General features: G+C 36.5%; 1 non-coding gene across 1 annotated transcript; it reads right to left on the reverse strand.

Annotated features, from left to right (window-relative positions):
• Positions 1-17,225: 17,225 nt before the first annotated feature.
• On the reverse strand, positions 17,226-17,546 carry LOC126021288 (small nucleolar RNA U85). The gene has a single exon (XR_007499852.1). It is a non-coding gene; the product is annotated as a small nucleolar RNA U85 (small nucleolar RNA).
• Between the last annotated feature and the right edge of the window lie 2,420 nt (positions 17,547-19,966).

Below are 19,966 nucleotides of genomic sequence, written 5' to 3' on the forward strand. Positions count from 1 at the left end.
GGGATTTGAGTTTGTGTAGTACTATTGTGAATGAGATTGTTTTATTTTTGTGTGTGTCAATTTCTATTCTCTATCATTATTTGTATTTTTTTTGTTTGTGATTATTGTTTTTTGTGTGTGTCTATTTCTTCTCTATCATTATTTGTATATAAGAAGGCCATTGATTTTTGTGTGTTAATTTTGTTGACTGCCACTTTGCTATAAATCTAATTTTTCTAGAAGTTTTTGGTAGAATCTTTAGTGTTTTCTAAATACAATATCATGTCATTTGAGAATTGTGAGACCTTGACTCTTTCTTTTCCTTATCTTTATTTCCTTGATATCTTTTTCATGTCTAATTGCTATGGCAAGTACTTTCAGTACTATGTTTAATAGGAGTGATAAGAGGGGGAAACCTTGTCTTTGTCAGATTTTAGAAGGAAGACTTTCAGTTTTTCACTATTGAGTATAATATTCTCCAAGGGCTTGAGGTAAATGGTCTCAGCTATATTGAGAAAAGTTTCTTCCATTCCCATCTTGTTGAGAGTTTTTATCATAAATAGATGTTGGACTTTATTAAATGTTTTCACTTCACCTATTAATATTATTGTATGACTTTATTTTTTATTTTGCTAATATGTTCTTTTTGTTGATTGACATGCATATTTTATAATATTCTTGCATCTTTGGAATGACTCCTACTTGGTCATGTTTTTTTTTTTACATTTTATTACATTTATATTAGATCCTATTTGTTTATTATAAAATAGCAATAAAGAAGTGAAAGTACTAGGATTGTAGTAATTTACTTATATATTACATTCAACAACAAAAATTTTTACAGTTATAATTTGGTATTGTGATTCTACAATGCAATTGAACATTTTGAGATAAAACAGTAAGTCTGTTCCAACTAACATCTTTATCTTGTACTTTTTTACTTTGAATCATTTGAAAGGAAAACAATAATCAGGTTTAACATCTTTTAAAGACATTTATGTTCTTGTCATGAATATTTTAGATAATTTCATTTGAATGCAACCTACTTTAATAGTAGTTTAATAAACACAATATATTAGCGATTAAATTGACTATTAAATAGTGCATTTAATAAACCTTTATTCCTATTTTTTAAATGAGACATTTTCCAAAGTAATTAAGAAGGTTAAACAAATTTTTTTTAATTTTTTTCTCTTTATTTGAATATCTTGATTACATAAATGATTGTGATAAGGTTTCAGTCATATAAAGATCACCCCTCTTCACCAGTGCAACATTCCCGCCACCAAAGTCCCAAATCTCCCTCCATCCCACCCCACCCCCACCTGTACTCCAGACAGGCTTTCCAGTTCCCTCATTCATTCACTTGATTATGGTAGTTCTCAGTGTAGTTATTTCTATAACTGTGCTCACCACTCTTGTGGTGAGCTTCATGGAGTGAGCTGGTGTTCCAGCTCTCCTCTAACTGTCTCTGAGGATTGTTACAAAAATGACTTTTATTTTTCTTAAAACCCATAGATGAGTGAGACTATTCTGCGTCTCTCTCTCTCCCTCTGACTTATTTCACTGAGCATGATAGATTCCATGTACATCCATGTATAGGAAAATTTCATGACTTCATCTCTCCTGACGGCTGCATAATATTCCATTGTGTATATGTACCACAGTTTCTTTAGCCATTCGTCTGTTGAAGGGCATCTTGGTTGTTTCCAGAGCCTGGCTATTGTGAATAGTGCTGCAATAAATATAGGTGTGAGGAAGGGGTTTTTGTATTGTATTTTTGTGCTCCTAGGGTATATCCCTAGGAGTGGAATAGCTGGGTCGAATGGGAGCTCAATTTCCAGTTTTTGAAGAAACCTCCATATCGCTTTCCATAGAGGCTGTACTAGACGGCATTCCCACCAGCAGTGGATAAGAGTTCCTTTCTCTCCACATCCCCGCCAGCACTGATTGTTCTCATTCTTTGTGATGTGCGCCAATCTCTGTGGTGTGAGGTGGTATCTCATCATTGTTTTGATTTGCATATCTCTGATGATTAGTGACGAGGAGCATTTTTTCATGTGTCTTTTGGCCATTTGTATTTCTTTTTTATCAAAGTGTCTGTTCATTTCTTCTCCCCATTTTTTGATGGGATTAGATGGTTTTTTTTTGTAAATTTCTGTCAGTACCCTGTATATTTTGGATATTAGCCCCTTATCTGAAGGATGTTGGGTGAATAGTTTCTCCCACTCAGTGGGTGACTCTTGTATCCTGGGCACTATTTCTTTTGAGGTGCAGAAGCTTCTCAGTTTAATGTATTCCCATCTGTTAATCTCTGCTTCCACTTGTTTGGAAAGTGCAGTTTCCTCCTTGAAGATACCTTTAGTCTCAATGTCATGGAGTGTTTTACCGACGTGTTGTTCTATATACCTTATGGTATCTGGTCTGATATCAAGGTCTTTAATCCATTTGGATTTTACCTTCGTACATAATGTTAACTGGGGGTCTATGTTCGCTTTTTTGCAAGTCACTAACCAGTTCTGCCAGCACCACTTGTTGAAGAGATTTTCTCTGCTCCACTTAGGATTTCTTGCTCCTTTGTCAAAAATTAGGTAATTGTATGCCTGGGGAATGTTCTCTGAGAACTCAAGCCTATTCCACTGATCTGAGGGTCGGTCTTTATTCCAATACCATGCTGTTTTAATAACTATTGCTTTGTAGTACAGTTTAAAGTTGGGGAAAGTAATGCCTCCCATTTTCCTTTTCCCTAGGAGTGCTTTAGCTATTCGAGGATGTTTATTGTTCCAGATGAACTTCATAAGTGTTTGATCCACTTCTTTGAAGAATGTCATGGGTATTTTTAAGGGGATCGCATTAAATTTGTATAATGCTTTGGGGAGTATTGCCATTTTAATGATGTTAATCCTGCCAAGCCATGAGCAGGGTAAGTGTTTCCATTTCCGTGTGTCCTCTCTTATTTCTTGGAGCAGGGCTTTATAGTTTTCTTTGTATAGGTCTTTCACGTCTTTGGTCAAGTTGACTCCAAGATATTTGAGTTTGTGTGGCACTATTGTGAATGGGATTGCCTTCCTGACTTCCATCTCTTCACTATTATTATTGGTGTATAAAAAGGCCATTGATTTCTGTAGGTTGATTTTGTAGCCTGCCACCTTGCTATATGAATCTATTGTTTCTAGAAGCTTTTTGGTAGAGTCTTTAGGGTTTTCTAAGTAGAGTATCATGTCATCTGCAAACAATGAGAGCTTGACTTCTTCCTTTCCTATCTGAATTCCCTTGATATCTTTTTCTTGCCTGATCGCTATAGCAAGAACTTCCAGTACTATGTTGAAGAGGAGTGGTGAGAGCGGACAGCCTTGTCTTGTACCCGAATTTAGAGGAAAGGCTTTTAGTTTTTCTCCATTGAGGATAATATTTGCCATTGGCTTGTGGTAGATGGCTTCAACTAGATTGAGAAAGGTTCCTTCCATTCCCATCTTGCTGAGAGTTTTGATCAAGAATGGGTGTTGGACCTTATCAAATGCTTTCTCTGCATCTATTGATATGATCATGTGATTTTTATTTTTCTTGTTGTTGATGTTGTGTATGATGTTAATAGATTTACGGATGTTAAACCATCCTTGCATTCCTGGGATGAAGCCTACTTGGTCGTAGTGTATGATCTTCTTGATGATGCATTGGATCCTATTTGCCAGGATTTTGTTGAAGATCTTTGCATCAGCATTCATCAGGGATATTGGTCTGTAATTTTCTTTTTTGGCAGCGTCTCTGTCTGGTTTTGGTATCAAGGTAATGTTGGCTTCATAAAAGCTGTTTGGGAGAGTTCCCTTTTTTTCAATTTCATGGAAGAGTCTGGCTAGGATTGGTAGTAGCTCCTCTTGAAAGATTTGAAAAAATTCATTAGGAAAACCATCTGGGCTTGGGCTTTTCTTTTTTGGTAGATGTTTGATTACAGTTTCAATTTCCTCAGTAGTGATGGGGGTGTTTAGATATGGTACATCCTCCTTACTTAAATGTGGAAGGTTATAAGTGTCCAAGAATTTTTCCATTTCTTCTAGGTTCTCATGTTTTGTAGCATAAAGTTTCTCAAAGTAGCCTCTGATTATCCTTTGGATCTCTGCAATTTCTGTTGTGATCTCCCACTTTTCATTTCTAATACGGGTTATCAGATTTCTCTCTCTCTCTTTCTTAGTGAGTTTTGCCAATGGTCTATCAATCTTGTTTATTTTTTCAAAGAACCAGCTTCTGCTTTAGTTGATCTTTCGGATTGCTTTTTGGTTTTCCACTTCATTGAGTTCCGCTTTCAGCTTTATTATTTCCTTCTGTCTCCCTATTTTTGGTTCCTTTCGTTGGTCATTTTCTAATTGTTTAAGCTGCGCCATTAAGTTATTCAGGTATGCTCCTTCTTCCTTCCTGATGTGTGCTTGTAGAGCTATAAATGTTCCTCTCAGGACTGCTTTTGCTATGTCCCATAGATTCTGGCAGTTTGTGTCTTCATTATCATTTGTTTCCAGGAAAGTTTTGATTTCCTTTTTGATTTCATCTAGGACCCACTGGTTGTTCAGTAGCAGGGTGTTTAATTTCCAATTATTAAAGTTTTTCTTCTGTGTGGCTTTGTAGTTCACATCTAATTTCAGAGCCTTGTGGTCATCAAAGGTAGCCTGCAAGATTTCTATCCTCTTGATTTTATGGAGGTATGTTTTATGTGTCAGCATGTAGTCTATTCTGGAGAATGACCCATGTACATTGGAAACGAATGTGTATCCAAGTTTTTTGGGATGGAGTGTCCTGTATATATCTACTAGTCCTCTTTCTTCCATAACTCTTTTCAGGGCTAGTATGTTTTTGTTGAGTTTCAGTCTGGTTGACCTATCAAGTGTTGATAGGGCTGTGTTGAAGTCTCCCACAATGATTGTGTTATTATTGATTTCTTCTTTCAGATTTGTCAGTAATTGTATTAGATAATTTGCTGGTCTCTCATTGGGTGCATATATGTTTAATAGTCTGATTTCTTCCTGTTGCACATATCCCTTGATTAGTGCATAGTGTCCATCTTTGTCCCTTGCCACTTTTCTGAGTATAAAGTTGTTGTCATCTGATATTAATATGGCCACCCCAGCTTTATTCAGGGTGTTGTTTGCTTGGATAATTTTCTTCCAACCTTTGATTTTGAGTCTATGTTTGTTCTGACTATTCAGATGTGTTTCTTGTAGGCAGCAGAAGGTTGGATTCATCTTTTTGACCCATTTTGCCACTCTGTGTCTTTTAATTGGTGAATTTAGTCCATTGACATTGAGGGAGATGATTGTCATAGGATTTAATGTCATCTTTGTAGATAAGTTTGCTGTGTTTGTTGGTCTCTCTTGTCTTAGAGTAGACCTGTCAGTTTTTCCTTTAAGGCTGGTTTATCATCTGTGAAGTTTCTGAGCTGTTGTTTATCCGTGAAGCTGTGTATTCTTCCTCCAAACCTGAATGTGAGTCGGGCTGGGTGCAGTATTCTTGGGGAGGCATTCATTTCATTCAATCTTGTCACAATATCCCACCACTGTCTTCTGGCCTTGAGAGTTTCTTGTGACATGTCTGCTGTAAGTCTTAGGGATGCTCCTTTGAATGTAATTTCCCTTTTTGATCTTGCTGCTTTCAGTATTCTATCCCTATCTATGGGATTTGTCATTGTAAGGAGGATATGTCTTGGGGTGTTTTTCTTTGGGTCTTTTTTAGCTGGTATTCTTTGGGCATGCAGTATTTGATTGCATGTAGTCTTTAACTCTGGGAGTATCTCTTTGATGATGTCTTTGACAGTTGATTCTTCTTGGAGATCTCCTTCCTGGGTTTCTGGGACTCCAATGATTCTTATGTTGTTTCTGTTGAGTTTATGAAAGACTTCTATTTTCATCCGTTCGCATGCCTTGAGTACATTTTCCATTGCCTGTTCATTTGTCTTAAGGTTCTTTTCCAATTTCTTCTGTTGTGTTGAGCTTTTCTGCATCTCATCTTCCAGTACTCCGATTCTCTCCTCAGTTGCTGATATCCTGTTGGCGAGGCTATCCATTGTGGTTTTCAGTTGAGCAACCGTATTTTTCAGATCTGTTATTTCAGTTTGGAGTTTTCTGATTTCTGTTTTTGTGTTCTCTTCAGATCGATCTATGCTCTTTTTGAGTTCTGCAAACATATTCCATATTTCTATTCTAAACTCCTTATCTGAAAGGTTAATCAGGTGGTTGTAATTTATTAGATCAACCGAGCTTTCATCTTCATTCTCTATGGATGGTGTTTGCCTGCGAGTTTTCCCTAGTGTCACGATTGTAGTGTGGTTTTTCCTGCGTGTTGTGGTGGGGTTCATTGATTAGGAAGAGTTCGAGGCTGCAAAGGGAAGCGAAGTGGCTGAGCGCTTCTGCTGCCTCAGTTGAAAGTCCTCAGAGTGAACAAAGGCAGGGCAGGGCAGAGCGATCCCGCAGCCCCAGAATGCAGCTGCTCACCAGCTTCAAAATGCAGTTTTTTGGGGGTGCACTCCCTAGGCCCCTGAGGATATCTTCGGAAGTTCAGAAGCACAGTTTCAGGCAGACAGAGATAGGAGTTTTCCCCGAAGTCCTCAGAGTGAACAAAGGCAGGGCAGGGCAGAGCGATCCCGCAGCCCCAGAATGCAGGCACTCACCAGCTTCAAAATGCAGTTTTTTGGGGGTGCACTCCCTAGGCCCCTGAGAATACTTTCGGAAGTTCAGAAGCACAGTTTCAGGCAGACAGAGATAGGAGTTTCCTGAAGTCCTCAGAGTGAACAAAGGCAGGGCAGGGCAGAGCGATCCCGCAGCCCCAGAATGCAGGCACTCACCAGCTTCAAAATGCAGTTTTTTGGGGGGTGCGCTCCCTAGGCCCCTGAGGAAACCTTCGGAAGTTCAGAAACACAGTTTCAGGCAGACAGAGATAGGAGTTTTCCCCGAAGTCCTCAGAGTGAACAAAGGCAGGGCAGGGCAGAGCGATCCGCAGCCCCAGAATGCAGGCACTCACTTGGTCATGTTTTATGACCTCCTGATGAGACATTGAATTCTGTTTGCTAGGATTTTGTTGATGATCTTTACATTCGTGCTCATCAGGAATATTGGTCTGTAGTTTTCATTTTTGTGGCCTCTCTGTGTCCTTTTGGTATCAAGATGTTTCTAGCTTTCTAAAATTATTTTGGAGTATTTTTGTTTCTTCAATTTCTTGGAAGAGCCTGAAATGGTTTTGTAGTAGGTCATCTTGAAAAGTTTTAAAAAATTTACTAGTGAATTCATCTGGGTCTGAGTTTTTATTTTTGGAAAGACTTTTGGTTACCATTTGAATTACTTCAATATTGATATATCTGTTAAAATATGCCAGATTATCTTGGTTTAACCTTGGGAGATTATAGGAGTCCAAGAATTTATTCATTTCTTCCAGGTTCTTATGTTTTCTTTGTTTGAAGCTCCTGTAGGAATCAAGGGAAGGAGCACAGAGGTCCTTATCAGCTTTCTCAGGAGTAGAAATGAGAAGAAGTAGGGGTCCTTGGAAATGGAAAGCTAAGCAGCCACATAGCTAAAGTGAAATCAGACTTTGTTACATGCACTTGTGCTTTCATGACAGGAGTGTTATGTTATATAGAGAATGAAAAAACTGACAAATTGTTCCCTACTGCCTTTCTTTTACTTCTCGTCACCTTTGCTTCTTTTATTTTCTGTAGGATTCTTCCTGTACCCCAATCTCAGTAGGTATTCAATAATCTTAAGCTTTCAGTTCAGATTCTTGCATATTTAAAAATTAAATTGAGATTACTACAGTACATACACATTCACACATATATTCATATTTAAAGACATGTTGTACTGTATTGCTTACAGTGAAGGGGATTTTGTTTTTTCTTTAATCTCTTTGGGTAGGAGAATTTGTTGACACTGCAGAATTCGAATGGTAAGTTATAAATGATGAGTAGAACATATCTGAGATTAGGAAGACAGTTTTGGGAAGATATATCTATGCTATCATTTTCCTCCATTGTATTGTTATCTACTTAAAACTGAAAGCTGAAACCTTCAGTGATTCAGGTTGGATATGTTGTGTGTTGAGGTGAAATAAGTCATTGGAATGATTCTGATGCAATTTACAGAAAAATACATTATTCACAATAAATATATTTAATACAGAGCCAAGAATCAAGTATGCTCCATACCTGTAAGTTTTCGAAACTTTAAGAGGATTACAAGCAAATTATTCATGTAAGAAGATAATTTGATCCTAGATATTCATTGCATTTTCTAATGGAGATTTGTTATTTATCCTTCCTTTCAAGTTTCTTACCTTTTTTCTGAAAAAAGTTCTGGATAAATAATGAGCAGAGAAATGACATCTCATTTCTTACAGTTAGAAGGTATTAAAAATAGAAAAAAATGGTTGAGATAGATTATAGCAAGTGATTAAAAGCATTGGAAATTAAAGCTTAGTGAAATCTCACTAATGATTTAAAAGTATTGAAATTAGAATATGTCAGGTGCCAGGTGCCTAAAGAACAGAACAAATCACATAATTAGGCAAAGTCTCAGGTAAAATTTTCTCCATTTTGGCTAATTCAGGCACATTAACTATATCTGCTAGACTCAGAAATGGTTTTTGTCTCATGAGTGCCAACTTCAAGAGTATCCAAGATATCCTGCTTTGCTTCAAGATGCAAGACAAGCCCTTGGCTGACTATTGTTGTTACTTTCACAAAGATTATATGCCAACATCATGATTCTTGCCAGTGTAAATACAAAATATGAGAATATTCTGTAGTCTCTATTATAGCACAGATTTATAGTGACGTAAAATATCATTGGTGTGTTTTTGCTTAGTATCAGTGTGCTGATTTGTTCTAAAAAATAAGAATTCAAGCTATCCAGTGAATAGAATATTCTTGGCTCTTAATCACAGCTAGACACATAAGAAGAAAGAGATCATTGGTCTATGGCCATGTTCTAATATGTTAATTACAAGAATGAGAACTAAAAGAGTATGTTGTTGAACCAATTGTCCTATGTTCCTTCAACTGTCACTTTTTCTATGAAATCATGGATACTGTGAGGTCTCTGAAAGTTTCAAATTAAATAAGAATTAAATCAAATAAATCAGTTGTGTTCAGTGTTCACTCAAGAGAAATGCTCTTCAATTGATTACCTGCTATAGCGTTTTTTTCCCCCTTCACTCCTATTTTATGTTTTCACACATATAATACCAAGAAAATACTTTTATGGGATGGTAGCCAGAATTTTATGGTGTGTCAAGAAAATAAAAAGAACTTCTGAAATATCTGTAGGTGGTCTTCATGTTGGCAGCTTTACATATTGGATATGGGAACTAGAGAGCTAAGAAACAATTATTTTCAAATCAGAAGGCAGCCAGGCAGAAGGCTAAGAGCAAAAATGGTAAGTAATAGCCAAAGGAGAGATGTTTGTGGTGCTAATTATGAAATGATTTGAGCATCAGGAAAATCTGGACGGAATAATATAATGAATGCTCTGGACTTTTCAGGATAAAAACTGGAAGTGTCATTAGAAATTCAGGGTCCGGGATCGCCCATTTTTAACTTCATGACAAAATTTCTTGGCCAAACCAAAAAAGTATTAACTTTTGGTGACAGATGACATGGAATCACTTTTTATAGTACATGTTCTATCATGTGGCACAGTTGTGAATTTTCTAAAAAAAAAAAAAAGTGACAGTCAACGGAGGACTTTATTTGTGGGTTTTATCTATAAAAATCAAAGAACTAGGTTCCATGACAAATAAAACTCACAACTTATCAACATTCAAAATAGAAATAAGTTTTGCTGCTATTTTAGAGAGGATGCATGGTCTGGAGAATTGCTCAACTGAGTTTTCAAACTGGTGGGTCATAATTTAGAAAACAGAAAAGAAATTTGTTATATTTTGATTGCCAAGGCTAGAAGAGAGTCATAAAAGACATTTTCAGGAAGATGTAAGGCAGCTCAGAGACTTGTAATTGAGGCTGTGGAGATGACTCATTAGATGGGAGGAAAGGTTTTGCATGTGATGATTCTGAGTTTGTTCCCTGTCATTGCATAGCTTTGTTGGCATTTTTGGGTGTATCCTGACATAGATCAGTGAAGATGAGAAACACTGAGTCCCTGGATCAACTGTATCACACCAGCCACACTCCCTAACTCCCCAAGAATTCAAGGACCCTTACTTCTTGCTAAAAAAAAGATTATAGTAAAAGGTTACAGATTCAAGTCAACAAAGTGAATAAATTTGGGAGGAAAAACAAGGCACATGTTTCTTGGTGTCCTCTTTGGGAGAGATACATAAATGTGATTAATTCTCCTAGAAATTCTGTGTGATAACACAGTGATATGTAGCCAACAGAGAAGGTTCCCATGTGCCCTAGTATTGGGAATGTTTACTAGAATTCAGTCAAAAAGGCAGGATGAGCTCAACTACTTAGATTCTAGCAGCACAGAAAAGAAGTAGGTATATGCACTAAATCATATTTTTAACATAAAATCTCTAATCAAGTTGATGCATGGTGGTCAGGTATACAAAAGTGCTCTTGTCAGGCAGAATATTACAGGCTCACTGCTCATTTCTTACTAGATAATAAAAGGCTAATCCTGAAGTTGATATTTCTTAGAAATGTATATGTTTGAATAGCCAAGGCCTATAAAATTATCTGTTTCCCGCACTGTGTTCCTAATTTAAGCTTTTTGCAGAAATGATCATATTTTCCTGAGTTATTTAGAAGAAAATGTATATTATTTATATAATAGACATAATAACAATTTAGTAAGGATATAGCTAATAGTTACAAGGTTTAGTGTGGATTTCAGAAAAAAACTTGAAGATATAATCAGTCAAATTCATGAAAACACTACTTGCATTTTCAACATAATATCTCATATTTCTGCATTTTTCCACAAAATTAAGAAAAAAAGAAAAAAGAAAGGATGGGGCCAGGAGCTAAATGGTCTCAGGTATATTGGTTGAAAAAAGAAAAGGCAGCATTAAATATCCAAACCAAAGTCAACAACAAATAAAATCAAAAGACCTAAACTTTAACAACCTAAACCTAAATGGTCCTGTTTAACTGGCAGGCCAGGGGGCAGTGTGGTAGTAGTATAGGATGCACTCTGGGAAACTTGACAGAGGGAGGTCAGCACTGGTTGTAGGAATGGTCCTGATGCACTGTATATCTGAAATTCAGCAGATTTGAATGAGTTTGATGACTTGCTGTTAGTCTTGATATACTGTCTATATTTTGTGATAAATTTGTGCATGATAATTTATTATCAAAATTAATTGGTATTGGCTAAATCCAGTTCTCCAGAGTCAATTATTTTCTATTAATGCATTCTGAGAGATCTTACATCCATATTCCAACAGATCTGAATTAACATGAATATTGATATGTAATTTGATTCCTTAAAGTAGTTGAGTTTAACTAATAATGCTGTTGTTTGACTGTATTGTAATATAGTCCTGTTACAATTCAGTAAATAACAGAAACAAAAAGAATTACAGAGGTCTTTGCTATGTCGACCCAATAGAATTGTCTCTTGCCAACATACTAATTGTTGTTATGAATATACTTAAGATTAGCTATGACGTGGTTATTTCTGTGTGACAAATAACATAGGGATAGGTATGGTTGCCTCGCCTTTTTTTTTTTCAAATAAAAACTGTCATTATAAGTTTTATGTAGTTGAACTTATTGTTGAAGTGAACCTGAGTGTTACTCAAAATAGTTCCTGTCCCTGCTAACTATGTTAGCAGATATTTTGTGTCTCTGAGTATTGGATCTTTTATTCCAGGGTCAGATGAGTGGCAGTCAGATTTAGATGGGATGTTGTTAGGTGCCATATAGAGCCATCTGTGGCTCTTGAGAAATTTGAAACTACTTTGTGAAGCCTGTTGCTTTTTTTTTTTATCAGAATTCTCCACCTCACCCTCATTCTTAATAGCTTTCTGGTCACATAAAAGGACAGTAACATGTACTAGGTATACTAGTAATTCAGCATGCAGTTATAATTATTTTTTTCCTAACCAAGGACTTTTTTAAGCCTTTGGAACATTTCAGTTTTACATTGACTATTCTGGGAGTTAGTTAATACACAATTACTAGAACTCCTCAAATGTAAGTTTATTTTTACAATAAACTTGTAATTTAAAATACTGTTAATAGCAAGGTTTTATTTTTTAAGGACTATTGTTGCAAGATTGTGCATAATACAGTCTATTTTCTTAATTTATTAAAAAAATAAATTACATAATTGACATACCTGATCATAATACATTTGTTTCAGGATGACAGAGAGTGAAGTTATTCAAACATAGAAAGAAAGTAGAGAATCTTAAAACAAGATGAAAAAGAAGGGGAGAGAGTTCATTAGCAGTTATGCTTATTAAAATTATTGAATCATCAATAAAGTCATTAATACAATATTTGAAGGTTTAGAACATTCTCCACCCCCCCCCCTTTGTAAGATGGGAGATACACCAAAAGAGAAAAAAATGTGTGTGTGTGGCAGGTGTCGTTTGCATAGGCTCAGATCTTACCCCCAAGGTATTTTGGCATAAGACCAACTCAAGGCTCCAGGCATAGTCATTCATGGTGGACAGCTCTTCATCATAGCAGTTGTTGCTGTCAGGTAGCTGTAGTTACAGATCCTGGTTTATGTATAGGAGCTATGTCGAAGTCTGGGTATTGTGTATTGTCTTCTGATTCCATTTCACCATCAGTTAGCATTGCAGAGAATTCTGCCCTAAAAGCAGACTGTTGTTGTTACTCGGTTATCAGGGTGACATAAAAACTGTTTTTGGAGTTTGTCAGTGCCATGGCGGTGGTGGGACCTTCCTTGGTAGAATTTGTCCCTGGTGGTGATATAGGAAACCATGTTTGTTTCCGTAGGTGGTATCCATGGTTTAGGGATGAATGGTCATTGTTCAATCAACTGGAGTCTAGGGCAAGTCACTATGCCAAGTGTTTAGAGTTTACACTCTAAGGTCGCACTGCAGTATAATTTTTTTTGTTTCTATCTCTATTAGATAAGAACTTGTTTGACTGTTAGTTTTCCCCATTTTAATGGGCCTATGCAAAAAGAGACAACTTCAGAAGGTATTACTAGTGCATGTGGAAGGCGACTGTCAAGACCAACAATCCCCAGGACCTTTTGCTTACATGAACTCTGAACAGAGGCTTGTCTACAAATATTTCATAGTGAATGGATCCAAAGGGTAGGGAAAGTTGCCACTACATAAAGAGATATTAGATAGCTATTATGCCTATTAAAGGAGTATATCATAAAGAGATATTTAAAGAAAATTTATATGTCCTCTTTGAATCTTTTGAAATAGGTGGGTAAGGGGTAAGATTCGGGGTGTAGCTTCAACCTGTGATTTGGTTTTGTGGAGTCTAGGGAAAATGGGTTCCAACAGTCCCATTTCAGGAAGTGTCCTCAAGCGTGGGATTTCACAGGAACCAATTCTGGTAGCAAGCAATAGTCCACTGTGAAAGAAGGTAAAGAAAGAGGGGCCCACCAAGAGCAATTTAATGGTAGCAGACTGTTGGTTTCTTCTCAGGCTGAGAAACTATCTTTAAACTTTGGGCACTGGTTGGCATCTGGCTGGATTGGGGAGAATGTTCTGCTTCATGAGGAGTTAAGAACTAAGAGTAAAAAATGTTTAAATGAGGATAAATAACATATGAAGGGCTTAAAAATGGTTTATAAGGAGGTGAGCCAAAAAATAGAAAGGACGGAGGAAGGATTATCTATAATAGACGGGAGAACACTAAGCTACATAATAGTATATTATAGTATATATACATATATATGTATATATATTATACATAATAGTATATTAGGATATTAGACTGACATTGGTATGGCATACACATACTTTCATGAGCGAACATCGGCCGCTGGAGGATAGCTTTGTGGATTATAGTTGAAAAGCTTTCTTAGGTGATATGGGGGCAGAACACTTAAGGGGAAGGGATAAAGGAAGAAAAAAAAAGAAAGTGAAGCTGGGAAGTCTACTGTAGGTCCCCCCCACCCCTTTTAGGCTGATCATGTTTGATGAGGGTGAACTAGATTGAAGAAAGGCTTCATAGTTTGAGTGTGAAGCATTCTTCAGAAAAATCATAGTCTTCTATACTAAATAACCAAGTGACATGGTAATGAGCACTGTATGGGTTGACTGTTCCATGACATTGATATTATATCTATTACAGGTGAACATTAGACAGCCATTGGTATGGCGAACATACATGCTCATGCAATTGATCCATCCACAGGTTACACAGCTGATAATTTTTAAAGATAAAGTTGTTCATGATTGAGTAACAGCCATGCAAGATACAACCTTGATCAGTGCACGTTTCTCACCATTTTACCTCTCACCCTCCCCAATGCCTTTTCCCCTCAGTGGCAAGGTTTTATGTAAAGTGTCCACTTCTATCCACCATTATTCCATGTCTCCTCTTTCTATCATTTCTCCCCAAATTCAAGCTTTCCAATAAATACCATTTCTAATTTTTGTTGCACTTGGGTATTTGTTATTCCTCTCCTATCTTTACTGACTTTTTATACAGAAAAGAAACCATTCTGTGTGTGTGTGTGTGTGTGTGTGTGTGTGTGTGTGTGTGTGCATATGTTTCTCTCCTGACTAACTTCATTCAACATAATACTCTCCAGGTTCATCCAGAAAATGGCAAAGTGGTTTCACCTTTTCTTTTAGTACAAAATATTGAAACATTACCAGAATTTCAATCTGTCATCAATAATTTGTCTAGTTCATCCTTGTGTTGTAAAACCAACATGTCCCCACTCAGCTTTGCAGGCTGATAGTAGACCTGTTCAGATTTGCAGAGCAGGGGTGCACTGGGAAAACACTCTCTTCCCTCCATTCATGTATTTTTTATAATGTGCTAAGACAATATCATTCTTTTGCTCCAAACCTCATGAGACACCAAAGCAATATTGAATTTTCCTTGTTACATAACTCTGCGTATTCATTTCTTTATGTTCAGCTATATGTTTTTCCTCTTTACATTTGTCATTGATGTTAACACAACAGTTTCTATTTTGGGAAGAAATTTTATATTTAGTCACTAGCCCAGATACTTTTCAGAAATGCTGTTCTAGCAAGTGCCTCTACCTTGGTTCATTCCCATTCATACAGAGAAGGCTTACATAGGAACAGAACTATGCTACAGCTCTCCCACTAGGTAGCATAGCTCCCTTCAACCCTCAACTTTTTCAGATAGGTTAAACTACTGTATTCTTCACAGGGAGGCAGACTATCTCTTATGTAGTTTGGGCTCACTACAAAGGATCTCAATTAACTGATAGGTCTTTTTTATGGATCAAACCCAAGGTTTTAAATAAAGAGAAATGGACATTCACCTTCCAACCTATATCTGAGCTGTTCTACATTTTAATTCTAGATTATGCAAATTTCAAGTTTCTTTTCTTCTATTCTGCAATAAAGATGTTACTTTCCTGTAATTTTGACTTTAAATTCTCAAAATAAAATCCAAGTAAAAAGTTGTTGGTCTCATGAAATTGAGATATAATATTCCATTATATTTTATTCCTCCTCATTCTTCTTGCCTTTAAGATCTATGGAAGTGTGGGAGAATAAGAGAAACAAAAAGACAAACATTTTTGAGGTAGTTCTACTTTATTCTGGGTGGGATGTATGCTTCATTTGTAGGCTGCCTTGTGCCTCAAAGGTAAAATAATTTGTTGGGAAACATAGAAGTAAGTCCTTCTGAACACCGTGGCATCACACACTTGCAAAATCCTTGCTTTATAGTCCCTGGTTGACTATTCACCATATGCTCTTGTTTTCCATGTTCTGCAATATGTTCTATCTAAACTGTTCTATTAAAGGGTATCTTCAATGAGGTATATTCAAATGATACTTCTAAATTTCATCACCCTCCAAGTACTTAAATGCCTCAAAGGAATCCAGATCCTTTTTGTCTTACTCTACAATGGGAATTCTCACCAACTCACTAATGTTCTCTCTCTTCCTATTCTGTTGTAATGGGTTGTTTTTGATCAAGGTGATCCATGTGCCAATATGTTCAAACATGTCTCTAATCTAGAGGACATATATAAAGTTTTCTTAAGAACCTTTTAACTTTATTCTGTCATGGTGATAATAGAGGTGGATGGTTAAACTGCTTCTGCAGTTCTCTAAGGGTCAGGTGGGAGAAAGAGGCCTGTCTTCTCATTTCATCTTCTTAAAGACTTCTTTTAAATCTTCTTAATTTTTTTTCTGGATAGTCTTTTTAAATATTTTTATACCCAAAATATTATTTTGGAAATGTAGGTATATCTTTCTATTTTTACTAAGTCATCAGAGGAATTCTTGAGCTAAGAAAAAACTGGCATCCTAACTAGAGCACCCCTCCAGAATTCTTATCCTTTGATAAGATAATTCTTTGATTTATTTTAGTATTTATTATGACAAAATTATCCTCATTTGCAGACAAGGAATTAAGGAACCAAATTTTGTGTTCCCTTCACCTAATTCTCAGAAGGTAGCATTTATAACTAATTTAGTTAATTTGGAAATTATTATATTTAAACATTTTGAAATATCATGTTATATTTGAAAGATGTGGAAACTATCAAGGTTTCTTACGAATTCTTCGAAAATTTCAGAGGATGGTCTATTTAATTCTACCTAATCATAACTTCAGTTGCTGTAGTGATATTATTTTCCTATTATGGACTCATTTGTAAACCAATCCCTGACAATAAGTGGATTGTAGCCATTTTCATTTTTATAATTATGATTTTTTATTTCAAGGAGAAAAGTGCTTGTGTTTAGAGGTTTCACTAATGTCATCATCTCAAATTTAACTTAGCATTCTACTTTCTATAGCTGTGTTAATGAGAGGTCAATATCTGAAGCTTGGTATGTCCTCATTGGTACTGGTTGATGTGTAACTTAATCTTTGTTTGAAAAATACCTCTACTGTTTTTGAGTTGACATTACAATCATGTTTTGTATCTTACATGTTTAAGTCCAATGAGAGTTTGGAAACATTGTAAAAAATTAGCAGTTGAAGCTTGGTTCCTACATATCACAGGAAGTTGGAATTTTAAAAATTCTCCAGGCAACTCAAATAAAATACATTTTGGCCTAAATATAAAATTATGTGGCTCATTGATATCCCCAAATAATAGCTTCAGATTTCACTGAAGATTTCATGTAAAATATTTCAGCTTTTTTTTGAAAAAATTTTTAAAGATCTGTGTTCATCTCTCAGTGGTCACAATACAAGCCAAGTCCTTTAGGAGCCCCCAACCCAATTCCCGAATATACCATGTCCCTACTGTCTCACTCCAGTTATCAGTTTCTTCCTGATAACTGGAAGAACAGCCTCTAGTAAAGACAGTTCATTCAGAAGTAGAAAGATTATCTTATTGGTCTGCCCTTACAGCGAACACACAGAGCTCTGTATTATCCACCAAGATTACAGACCAGAGTCAAAGGTCCCTGGACTTGGTCAAACCAACTGAATCACCACAGCCTTGATATCATCACATGACATAGCAGCTTTTTAAATTTATTAATTTTTTTGAAGGGGGGGGACCGCACCCGGTGACACTCAGTGGATACTCCTGGCTATATACTCAGAAATAGCTCCTGGCTTGGGAGTTTATATGGGATGCCTGGGAATTGAACTGAAGTCCATCTTTGGCTTGCACTAGCAAGGCAGATACCTTACCACTCTGTTCCACCACTTTGACCCCTCAGCTTTTTTTTTTTTTTTTGGTTTTTGGTCCACACCTGATGACGCTCAAGGGTTACTCCTGGCTATGTGCTCAGAAGTTGCTCCTGGCTTGGGGGACCATATGGGACGCTGGGGGGATCGAACCGCGGTCCGTCCTAGGCTAGCGCTGGCAAGGCAGACACCTTACCTCTAGCGCCACTGCGCCGGCCCCTCCTCAGCTTTCTTTAATGGTCAGAAAATGTCTTAGAATTTGAGCTGGCCTCCTACTTACTTGGAAATGGCCCCATGCTACAATCTGTTAAATATCATTTTAATAAGAAGAATGATTTCTTGTGGAGCTATTAGAATACCAGGTTTTAGAGAACAGACACTGTTTCTTGTACATGCTTCTATTTTCTTTTCTAAACACAGTGCCTGTTCTGTAGTGCTCACTTCATAAATATTTGTTGAATAGACTCAGTTCTCTTTATTTTCTAAATGCCAAATTCTGTTCTGAAAACTCTTTACTTTGAATTTATTTGGTAGTCACACAAATACTTATGTAGTTATTACTGTTATTTCCATTTTATGGCTAGGAAACCAAGGCTAAAAGAATGAACTAACTTCACCAAAATTAATTACATGGCTCAAAAACTGCAGAGTTTGTTAAGTTCTGTCAGTACCTTGTGTTTCATCGATATTAACCCCTTATCTGATGGGTATTGGGTGAATACTTTCTCCAATTTTATGGGTGACTTTTGTAACCTAGTCACTATTTCCTTTGAAGTGCAGATGCTTCTCAGTTTAATATAGTCACATTTGTTTATCTCCCCTTCCACTTGTTTGAAGAGTGATTTTTCATCCTTGAAGATGCCTTTAATTTCAATGTCATAGAGTGTTTTACCTACACATTGTTCTATATGTACCTTACAGTTTTAGGCCTGCTATCAAGGTCTTTAATCCATTTGGATTTGATATTTGTGCATGGTGTTAGATGGAGGTCTGAATTTGCTATTTTTGTATGTGGCTGACCAATTGTTTTAACACCAATTATTGAAGAGAATTTTCTTGCTCCATTTTGGATTTCTTGCCCCTTTATCAAAGATTACTTGATTGTATGTCTAGGGAACATTCTTGGAAGACTCAAATTTATTCCACCTATTTGAGAGTCTGTTTTTTTAAATAACATGCTGTTTTAATGACTATTACTTTCTAATACAATTTAAATTTGAGGAAAGAGATGCCTCCCATATTCTTTTTCCCAAGGGTTGCTCAAGCTACATGTGGGTATTTTTTCCAAATGAATTTCAGGAGTGTTTGACTGACAGAACTTAACAAGAAAAAACACCCAACCCCATCAAAAATGGGGAGAAGAAATGAACAGACACTCAAAGAAGAAATACAAATGGCCAAAAGAAACATGGAAAATTCTCCACATTACTAATCATCAGGATGATGCAAATCAAAACAACAATGAGGTACCATCTCTTACTACAGAGACTGGCACACATCACAAAGAACAAGAACAATATTTTCTGGTGGGATTGTGGAGAGAAAAAAATTTCTCATTCACTGCTGATGGGAATGGCATCTAGTCCAGCCTCAGCCTTTATAGAAAACAATATGGAGATTCCTTAAAAAAATGGAAATTGGGGCCCAGAGAGATAGCACAGCGGTGTTTGCCTTGCAAGCAGCCGATCCAGGACCAAAGGTGGTTGGTTTGAATCCCGGTGTCCCATATGGTCCCCGTGCCTGCCAGGAGCTATTTCTGAGCAGACAGCCAGGAGTAACCCTTGAGCACCTCCAGGTGTGGCCCAAAAACCAAAAACAAAAAAAAAAAAAGGACATTGCACTCCCATATGATCCACTTATACCACTCCTAGAGTTATAACTTAGGAACACAAAAACATAATATAAAAACGTCTTTCTCATACCTATATTCATTGCAGTGCTATTTAGGATAGCCAGAATCTGGAAACAACCAAGATACCCTTCAACAGATGAATGGCTAAAGAAACTGTGGTACATATACACAATGGAATATTATGCAGTTGTCAGGAGAGGTGAAGTCATGAAATTTTCCTATACATAGATATACATGGAATATAGTATGCTGAGTGACATAAGTTAAAGGGAGAGAGATAGACAGAATAGTTTCACTCATCTAAAAAACATTGTAATAATTCCCAGAGACAATAAAGTTAGGGCAGGAAGGATTAGCTCATGATATAAAGCTCAGCACAAAGAGTGGTGATT

The sequence above is a fragment of the Suncus etruscus genome, chromosome 10 (genome assembly GCF_024139225.1).
Source record: "Suncus etruscus isolate mSunEtr1 chromosome 10, mSunEtr1.pri.cur, whole genome shotgun sequence".
NCBI classification, from domain to species: Eukaryota; Metazoa; Chordata; class Mammalia; order Eulipotyphla; family Soricidae; genus Suncus; species Suncus etruscus.